The sequence below is a fragment of the Esox lucius genome, chromosome 11 (genome assembly GCF_011004845.1).
Source record: "Esox lucius isolate fEsoLuc1 chromosome 11, fEsoLuc1.pri, whole genome shotgun sequence".
Taxonomy (NCBI): domain Eukaryota; kingdom Metazoa; phylum Chordata; class Actinopteri; order Esociformes; family Esocidae; genus Esox; species Esox lucius.
In genome coordinates this window covers 18,041,031-18,049,086 of record NC_047579.1, presented here as the reverse complement: position 1 = coordinate 18,049,086, position 8,056 = coordinate 18,041,031, and the positions used below count along the sequence as shown (strand labels likewise).

The 8,056-nt window shown below is 39.1% G+C and overlaps 1 long non-coding RNA gene across 1 annotated transcript; it reads right to left on the bottom strand.

The window, feature by feature from the left end:
* Positions 1–316: 316 nt before the first annotated feature.
* On the bottom strand, positions 317–1,835 carry LOC117595344. The gene is made up of 3 exons (XR_004576543.1): positions 1,742–1,835; positions 1,411–1,545; positions 317–403 (listed from the first exon to the last, which is right to left on the bottom strand). It is a non-coding gene; the product is annotated as an uncharacterized LOC117595344 (long non-coding RNA).
* Positions 1,836–8,056: the final 6,221 nt, after the last annotated feature.

The window sequence follows — 8,056 nt, the reverse complement described above, 5'->3', positions numbered from 1 at the left end:
AAGCTTGAGCCAATGGATATAAACATACATATATACATATACACATATAATGAAATGGTGCAGTTCAATATGGCTAAACACAACATTACCAGTTGTTAGGTCTATTTGTCAGGGCCGGCTGAAATAAAGAAAAATAAACATAGGTTACACAGTCATAATGTGAAGTTTCATTACAGTAATACAAATCTATTTTGAAATGAGTCAATAACACAAACTTTTGTTATCATTGTGTCATTTGATACATGGCATTGTCCATCCAGATTCCTTGTGGTTACTACAGTATAATTGCAGCATTGTCTTTTGTTGTCGTACTGTTGGTTTCCACAACACTTGTGGTTACTGGAGATTTTGGTCAGGACTATCTTTTCCACTCCACAGCAAAGCTGGTGACTGTCAAAAACCTCTGCATGGGGGAATAAAAACAACTGATGAAATTGGCTGTGTACAGTAAAAGCATGCAAACGCTCAAGTGGCGTGGTGTATGTTTTATCATCTTTGAAGTGCAGTGAGTGAGCAGAAAAGCTGTGAGGTGCAGGTGAGCAGGGACGTTTCTAGGCCTATTTTAGGGGTGCTTTAGCCATTTCCCATTAATGACATGGTAGATAACATGTGTATGTCACTAATAATCATCATAAACATTGATGACTTGATTAAATTATTACTAGGTACGCGAAAATGTTTCTAAATTGCAGCTAGATATTCCTATAATCCAGATTATTTGTTAGTTGTTGAATTCTTCGATTTCAAAGGAACATTATTGCAAAACTGTACGTGTTTCACAGATTCATGTTTGTTAAATAAAAATATTGTAACGACTTGTGTTTAGAGGAAGGGAGATTCGTTAATTAAATGTTTCTTTTTTTAATTATGATACATTTTTGAATGACTTCAAAGTTCATTCTGAGATGAATGTGCTAATGACTAAATCTGTTTTGAAATGATTCGGGGAAATCTCATTTAGAAATGCACTGTATGTAGATGTTCATTTACTATATACTATAGTTGACAACAATATTTTGGCTACATAGTACAGTCGTTGTTCTGCCATTTGTTGGTGTTGGATGGATAACGACAGAGAGGACTTTAATTTCTTCATTTGGATAGAATACGTCATTAGATCAGACTCTGAGACAGGTATACTTTAAGCCAAAAATAACAATCTTGATAGATTTTACACCAGTTGTTACTCAAATACATGATGAAAATATGTTTTTGGGAGTATGCCCAGACCCCCCAAAATGAAGGCTTAGCCCACCCATCCAATCATTTCTAGTGACGTCCCTGCAGGTGAGGTCACAATGAGTGGACCTCTTTTTATGCATTTGGAAAGACTAAAAGAAAATACAACTACGTAAATAATTATAAGTGACAAAGACGTCAACCGAAGTCCAGAGATCTGAACTCACGTACCTTTTCCACAACACTTGGAATAGGGTTTGTTCCTTTTAAGTATCCGTGTGTTACAGCACAGATAGTTGAGTGGGTCGTAGGCTTTGTACCCGCAGCAATCTGACACAAGCTGGCTCACATTAACAGTCAGCTGACCTAAATCCATGACAGAATTGCAAACAAAAACACAGATAATTCAAAGTTGATAGATGTTAAGTGAATAATGCTTCATGCCTTAGATATTTCCAAGGGCAGTCCTGTTCTTTCCCCCGCCTGACTTAACTTCAGTGTGTATCACACAGCTGATGCGTCCTGCAGAGAAAGAAACCTAACATGACGATTTTGATCTCACCTTGACAACAAGAAGCCTGGGTGATGCTGAAGGCATTGCTTCCGCAGCAGGACAGCCTCGGCCCATTGTGTAGTTTTCCATCACAACAGGTGAACTGCAGATCATCATATTCCAGTTGGCCACAGACGTCACTTGGGTGTGAGCTGCAAAGCAGAGGCTAGTCTTCATGTCATGTAGGTTATCAGCGGAAACAGAAGAGAGGCTTTGACACAACGTCAAGAATGTGACCCAACATAAATCTTCCACGTTTAGTCAACTGGTTGAACAGTGATTATTTTTTGTCAGGACCAGAAAGTAATTCTAAATATATGCAGCCGGGAGAATTCTTTAACACACTATAATAGATTGGCACATATTAGACATGCAGTGCATATTAGACGTGCAGTGCATATTAGACATGCAGTGCATATTAGACATGCAGTGCATATTAGACGTGCAGTGCATCTATAAGTCATGATGTCACTTTACACTTGAAAAACATGAACATTATTTCCAAAAGAATTAAAGATTTGGGAACATGATCACATGAAATTTGTGTGGTTTGTCTTTAAGTGTAAAATAATTTACATTTTACTTTGACATAATAGCCTTAAAGATTGGTTCCTAGGAGCATCTTCTACTCAAAATTGAGACTGTTATGGTACTTGATGTACTCACATGTTATAGAACATCTTAGCATATACAGAGACAGGTAGTCCAGAAGGAATAACCTGCACTGAAACAGCATCACAGGAAGACACCCAAATCAAGACAAATATCCTGGTTATGTGTTTTGGGAAATGTTTTGATTGTCTTGCTTTTCAGCAAGTGTGGCATTTTGTCTTGAAATTGTTGTGTACAAAATATTGTAACTGTTAAAAGCTTGTAAAAACTAAAGCATTGAATCCCAGATAGTGTGCAATACTTGACAACTTAACAGCAATCCATTATAAGACTGTCAAACAACTAATTATAAATAAAAAACAAATCAACATTATTCCTGTGTTAGAAAATAGAAATGAAAAGGAATATATAATTTCTACATTGTTGAAAACGTTGACTTGACAGTGCCTTTTTGGATAGAAGCGCCTATTATATCACAGAGGAAAACATGTGAAACCTCCAAACATGTAGATTAATGAGATTTGGAAAATGGGAGACTCAAAAGCCAAACTGATCAGCAAAAACAAATTTTGACAGCCTCTGATTAACATAAAAAAACATCACTTCGAGACAAACATTCAACATATTGTACACTTCCAAATTCAATCTATAGATTGAATGACATCCCAGCTATACATTTGTAGGAATCTATACATCATATACCCAATAGTATGTCTGCAAAGGCTTTAGTTTTTGCAGTTTGCTCAACTAATTCCACCAACTGAACAGTTATTCATATACAAGAAGGTCTACGGGATAACTTTTTTAAGTAGGCGCATGATATATATATATATATATATATATATATATATATATATATATATATATATATATGAAGAGCAAGAAAGGAATAATAGGAACCCAAGTTACAACGCTGCTTCTTTAGCATGTTTTCACCCAAATTAACCGAAGAGGCAATAAGTAATCTACAGCTTTACAACATAACCTGAATCCCCATCATAAAAAATCATACTAAGAAGTGGTGATAATACTTTTTCTACTTACCAGGTTCACTGTAACTGGTTCGAGACAACCAAACTGCACAAATAGAACAAAAAATTTAAAAAAGGACATCCCAAATTTCTTTGAAACATGTTTGATAGTGATGCCCACTTACCAAACATAAATAATGGGGTTATCATGGTGAAGTCTTCAGCATTATCGTTCATAGATGAGATACCGGGATGCACTCGGATAAGTACCGATACATTTCAGCCACACATACAAGCTCCACCCCTGAAAACAATATCCAATTGGCTAGCCATCTCGAAAGATCTCGTAGTAAACCAATCCCATATTTGTTTCTATTAGCTTCTGTTAGACATTGTATTTCCAGGAAATGCCATTCCAGCTTTAGTTTGGTGAAGGTGATAAAAAGTAATTTGGGCATCCTGACTTCGTCTGATGTAAATGATTGCAATATTGTCTGACTATGAACCGTAAAATGCAACAAGGAAAATGTGACCTTCTGTTATGGTGCGGTGAGCAGCAGCGCCACCTGCCATATATTTTCAGTTACCCATCACTCACGAACACATCACGGACTGACATGTTTTCAATCTTTCACACCAGGTCCCAATTGATATCATTTGTATGTGTTTAATTAAATGTTTCCCTTCTGCTCCCCACATGCTGGATCATTGTTCTTGTTTGCCGGCGTGTGTGTTGCTGTTAACTGTGGGTACGTTATACCCGTTGCCTACCTACGTTTTGGTGCTTTATTCAGCCCTTTTCTTTTGTTGTGTTTGTTTGCTCGGTGTTTGTTTATTCATTAAAATATCCACACCGACTACTTGTGCCTGCACCTGGTTCCTTGCTCCCGCAACACTACACCCGCATCGTCACACCTTCACTGGTTCCCATGAAGAAAAAGTACATTTTATATGTTGGGGGTATACGTTACAAATGAGGTTAGGGTGAGGATCTAGGATTAGGCTTTTTGGATTTAAGGTTAGAAGTTGTGGAAAATGGGAATAAAGTTTTGGTTAGAACAAGGGATGGGGTTTGTTGTTAGGGATATTGACAAACATGGTGTCTGGAAATACAACCAAATAACTCCACCACTGACTTGTCTGTCCAGAGCTCATAGTTGTATTAGTTCTGGCCTTTACACAGGTGTTGTCTGGAAAACAACAGTACTGTCTTTATATAAAATTTTTGAAAGCAGAGACATCTTCCATCCTGAACTCCCTTGTAGGTCAAATTTATGACAGTTTACTTTATTTTATTAGGATTGTAAAGACAAAGGACATCAACTTTACACTTACATCCAAAATATCCATTTCAACAAACCTTAGACTCTAAATAGATGCATGCATACAATCCCACAAACATTCATGACTTCACTCTTGCTCATGCCTACAGTTTTACATAGGATCTAATGCATTTTCCCATAATGCATTTAATTGTTTACCTGTTACCCTGTATTTTTTTGGAGACTTCTGTCAGCCACTTAAAATGTCTAAAATTAAATAAGCCACATTTGAATCAAACACTGACAATCAAGACAGTTGTTATGATTATAGAAATTATACAAAGAACTGGAACAGGAGGATCTGGCTCTTCTTCTGCTATGGGATGGTCCATCATTGTAGTCTTCCTGTGGTTCACCACACTGGGCCCCTTCTGGGTTTGGTGTGTGGCTGTTAGTATATGTGAGCATCAGTAAATCAGTATCAGTAGATCGATTCTAAACATTGGGATGTTTTAGACTAATGCATGTATTTTAGCTATATGCCAAATTGATTATTGATTATGATCATTCAGTGCCACTCGACAACTGGCACGTAGGAGGAGCACCAACAGGCCTATGGCCACTATAATGACTATACCAATCCATTCAAAGACTACCCAGACTACCCAGGACTTATGTTATCTTTCACCATGGGACTTGGCCCACATTTACTGTCTGACTGGGTACTATTGGGAAACAATAAAGCACACGTGTCACAGTCAGAGACTGGAACAGACATAAGGGGCACACCCCCTGTGGAACTGTGTGGTATTAGCCCACATATTAGACATTTTCCTTTCTTGATGGCTCTTGCATGAGTGAGAGCAAGTTGTCTATATAGGTTACTGGTCCTGCCTTTAACGGCCTGGTCCTGAACAAAAAGAGAGGCTGGCGGAGTGTGACCAACTTCCTTGGGTGAATCATGGTGTGTGTCGGTTACCTTGGGTCTGTTACAGTTTACCACTACCACCTGATGGCCTGGGCGAATCACCCAGTTCTCTTGTTTTGGAGTTCTTTCAGGGGTGGAGAAAGTACAGTAGAACACAGTACCAATGGTTAATGTGGATGGGTTAATCACAGAGAATACAATTCTAACTTACAGGCACATGTGTTATCATTACTCTCTCTGGGCAATCGTTGCCTATAGCTGCATCATTCTTTTCCTGGTCCCACAAAGCTGTTTTACACATTTGGGCAGAAGATTTTAGTGAAGCAGATAAGCAACATGCTACAGATGCAGGAAACCCTGGGGTAAACAAACATTCTATATGGGCTATTCTGTCTTCCGTTCAAACTGTATGGTTCACTAATGGAGGAGAGATAGTTTGTCTGTTTCTTACCTCTGGTCTAAATTGTGTTGTGTATTGAGGCAAGGGCGGGATGATAGTTGGTCCTCCCTTTTCTCCTAAGGACCACCCGGTCCCTACAGTTGGTGGACCATCCCACCTGGATACCTCGACCAATGAGAGCACCTGCTCCTGATTAGCTCCCATTTCGGGGTTGAAATGATGAAAGAAATGCAAACAGTGTAAAACGTGTTAGGGATATTTAGCCTGTTGTGTAATTGTAATGTATAGGTGAGAGACCCCCCAGAATGTGTTCTTGGAGAGTGTGGGTGAGTGGTGGATGTGTTGAGGTGCAGTGTGAGGGTGCAGTGTAAGTGCGTTTACGTGTGGTGACATCTGGTCTCTTTGATCGTTCGGTTCAGCTGTCAGAATTAATTTCCAGGCCCACCCTTGGGAGTCCCTGTGGATTCTAGACTCCACAGAAATCACCAGTAGGCTGACCAGGGTTGCAGCTGTCATACCGAGGCAGCAGAGGAGGAGGTCACCTGATTTTCCTGGTCTCGTGTTTGTCTGCCAACTTTGTCTTTCTTTGAGTCCAGGCTGGATTCCTGATGTATGTCCTCCTGTGCTGGAGGGTTGTGGTCTGGTCAGCAGGGGTTAGCCTGGATCCATGTGTCCTTTCCTAAGATGTTGAGCTGTGGTGTTGTTTTTTGAGGCCACCTGCTAGGGCCCATTGTCAAACAGTTGATCAGTTGTTGCTTCCTTCACAGAAGGAAGTTCAGTTATCTTTTCCGCAGTTTTCCTGGTTGGCGGGAATTGTTTGGGATTTCCCACGGAGCTTTCCATTTTCTTCTGGTAGAATTTTCCTTTCAGCCATTCAATGTGTCTTGACCCATCCTGATTTTAATTTAACTCCCATTTTGATTTTTATTTAGCTAGTATGTTTTGGTTACAAGTTTTGACTTTCCGCTCCATTTTGACTTGATATAGCACAACCTCTGAGTATGATATGATCATTGATTATGATTGGAAAGAGTTGAGATTAGGGCTCAAAGCAAATCAAATTGGTACTTAAAAGGAGTTACATGAACATTTAGTATTTTTTCTGTTTGCATAGTTATAATGGTGCATTGGTATCTGCTATGTTTAACATATTCTATTCTTAGGATTTGTTTTAATTGTTTATTTGGACGTAAGGTCTAACATTTTAAAGGTGGAATAGCATAGATGTAACCATTTTTGATTTGGCTAAGCAAAGTCAAGTCTGATCAGACAACGGAATATCATTCCACTGCCAGGTGCTATTCGAGCATAAATATATCACATTGAATGAAACATCAACCAAGCCAGTTCTGGATGGAAAAGGTACTTTGACATAGACTTTTATGGAAACCTGTCTGAATAGGGGTGTATGCTTCACTCTGATGATGGAACTTCTGAGATCCACAAATTTCCAGGACTGATCTATTGTCTTCATTGTTGGGAGTTGACGGAACCATACCCAGTGGATGAAAGTCTGATGGACTGTTGAACCACACTAATCATTGTTTTGTAGTTATACTTTCAACAGATCAGGACATCACAACCCCTTTTCTGATGATACATCACTTCACTGACTGGACACAGACAACTGAGTGTGTGAGTACCAGCAACATGTTCAAGAAGGATTTCAACCACAACCACATGGGTCACATCTGTTCCAAATCTTCCTGACCATTCACATGGCAGAATGATGACAGATTCAGATCACTCGGCTTCACATATAATTTCCAGATGAATCATCGAGAGCAAGATGAGAGGAGAATCCACCTGAGTCATGAATGACTCCACATACTAAAGGTCAGAATACCACAGGCCAGTTGACTGGAAAGGTCACACGGTCCCATCACAGTGGAAGACACTGTTGTGGTGTTAATCTTGAATTAGTGAAGTTTTGGAAACTCAATATTCCACTACACACCTAAACTGACTTGTTAGGACAACCAGGCAATTTGCTGGGTCCACATCACACTGACTGCAATAACTGATATTGGAACTTTACATCACTGATGCAAGACAAAGACTGAAGACTAGAACTACAGGACATTTAATGTGAATTCCTAACAATCAATAATTTTCCTAAAGTGACTGGTATTTTGATCTCTTATGTATATA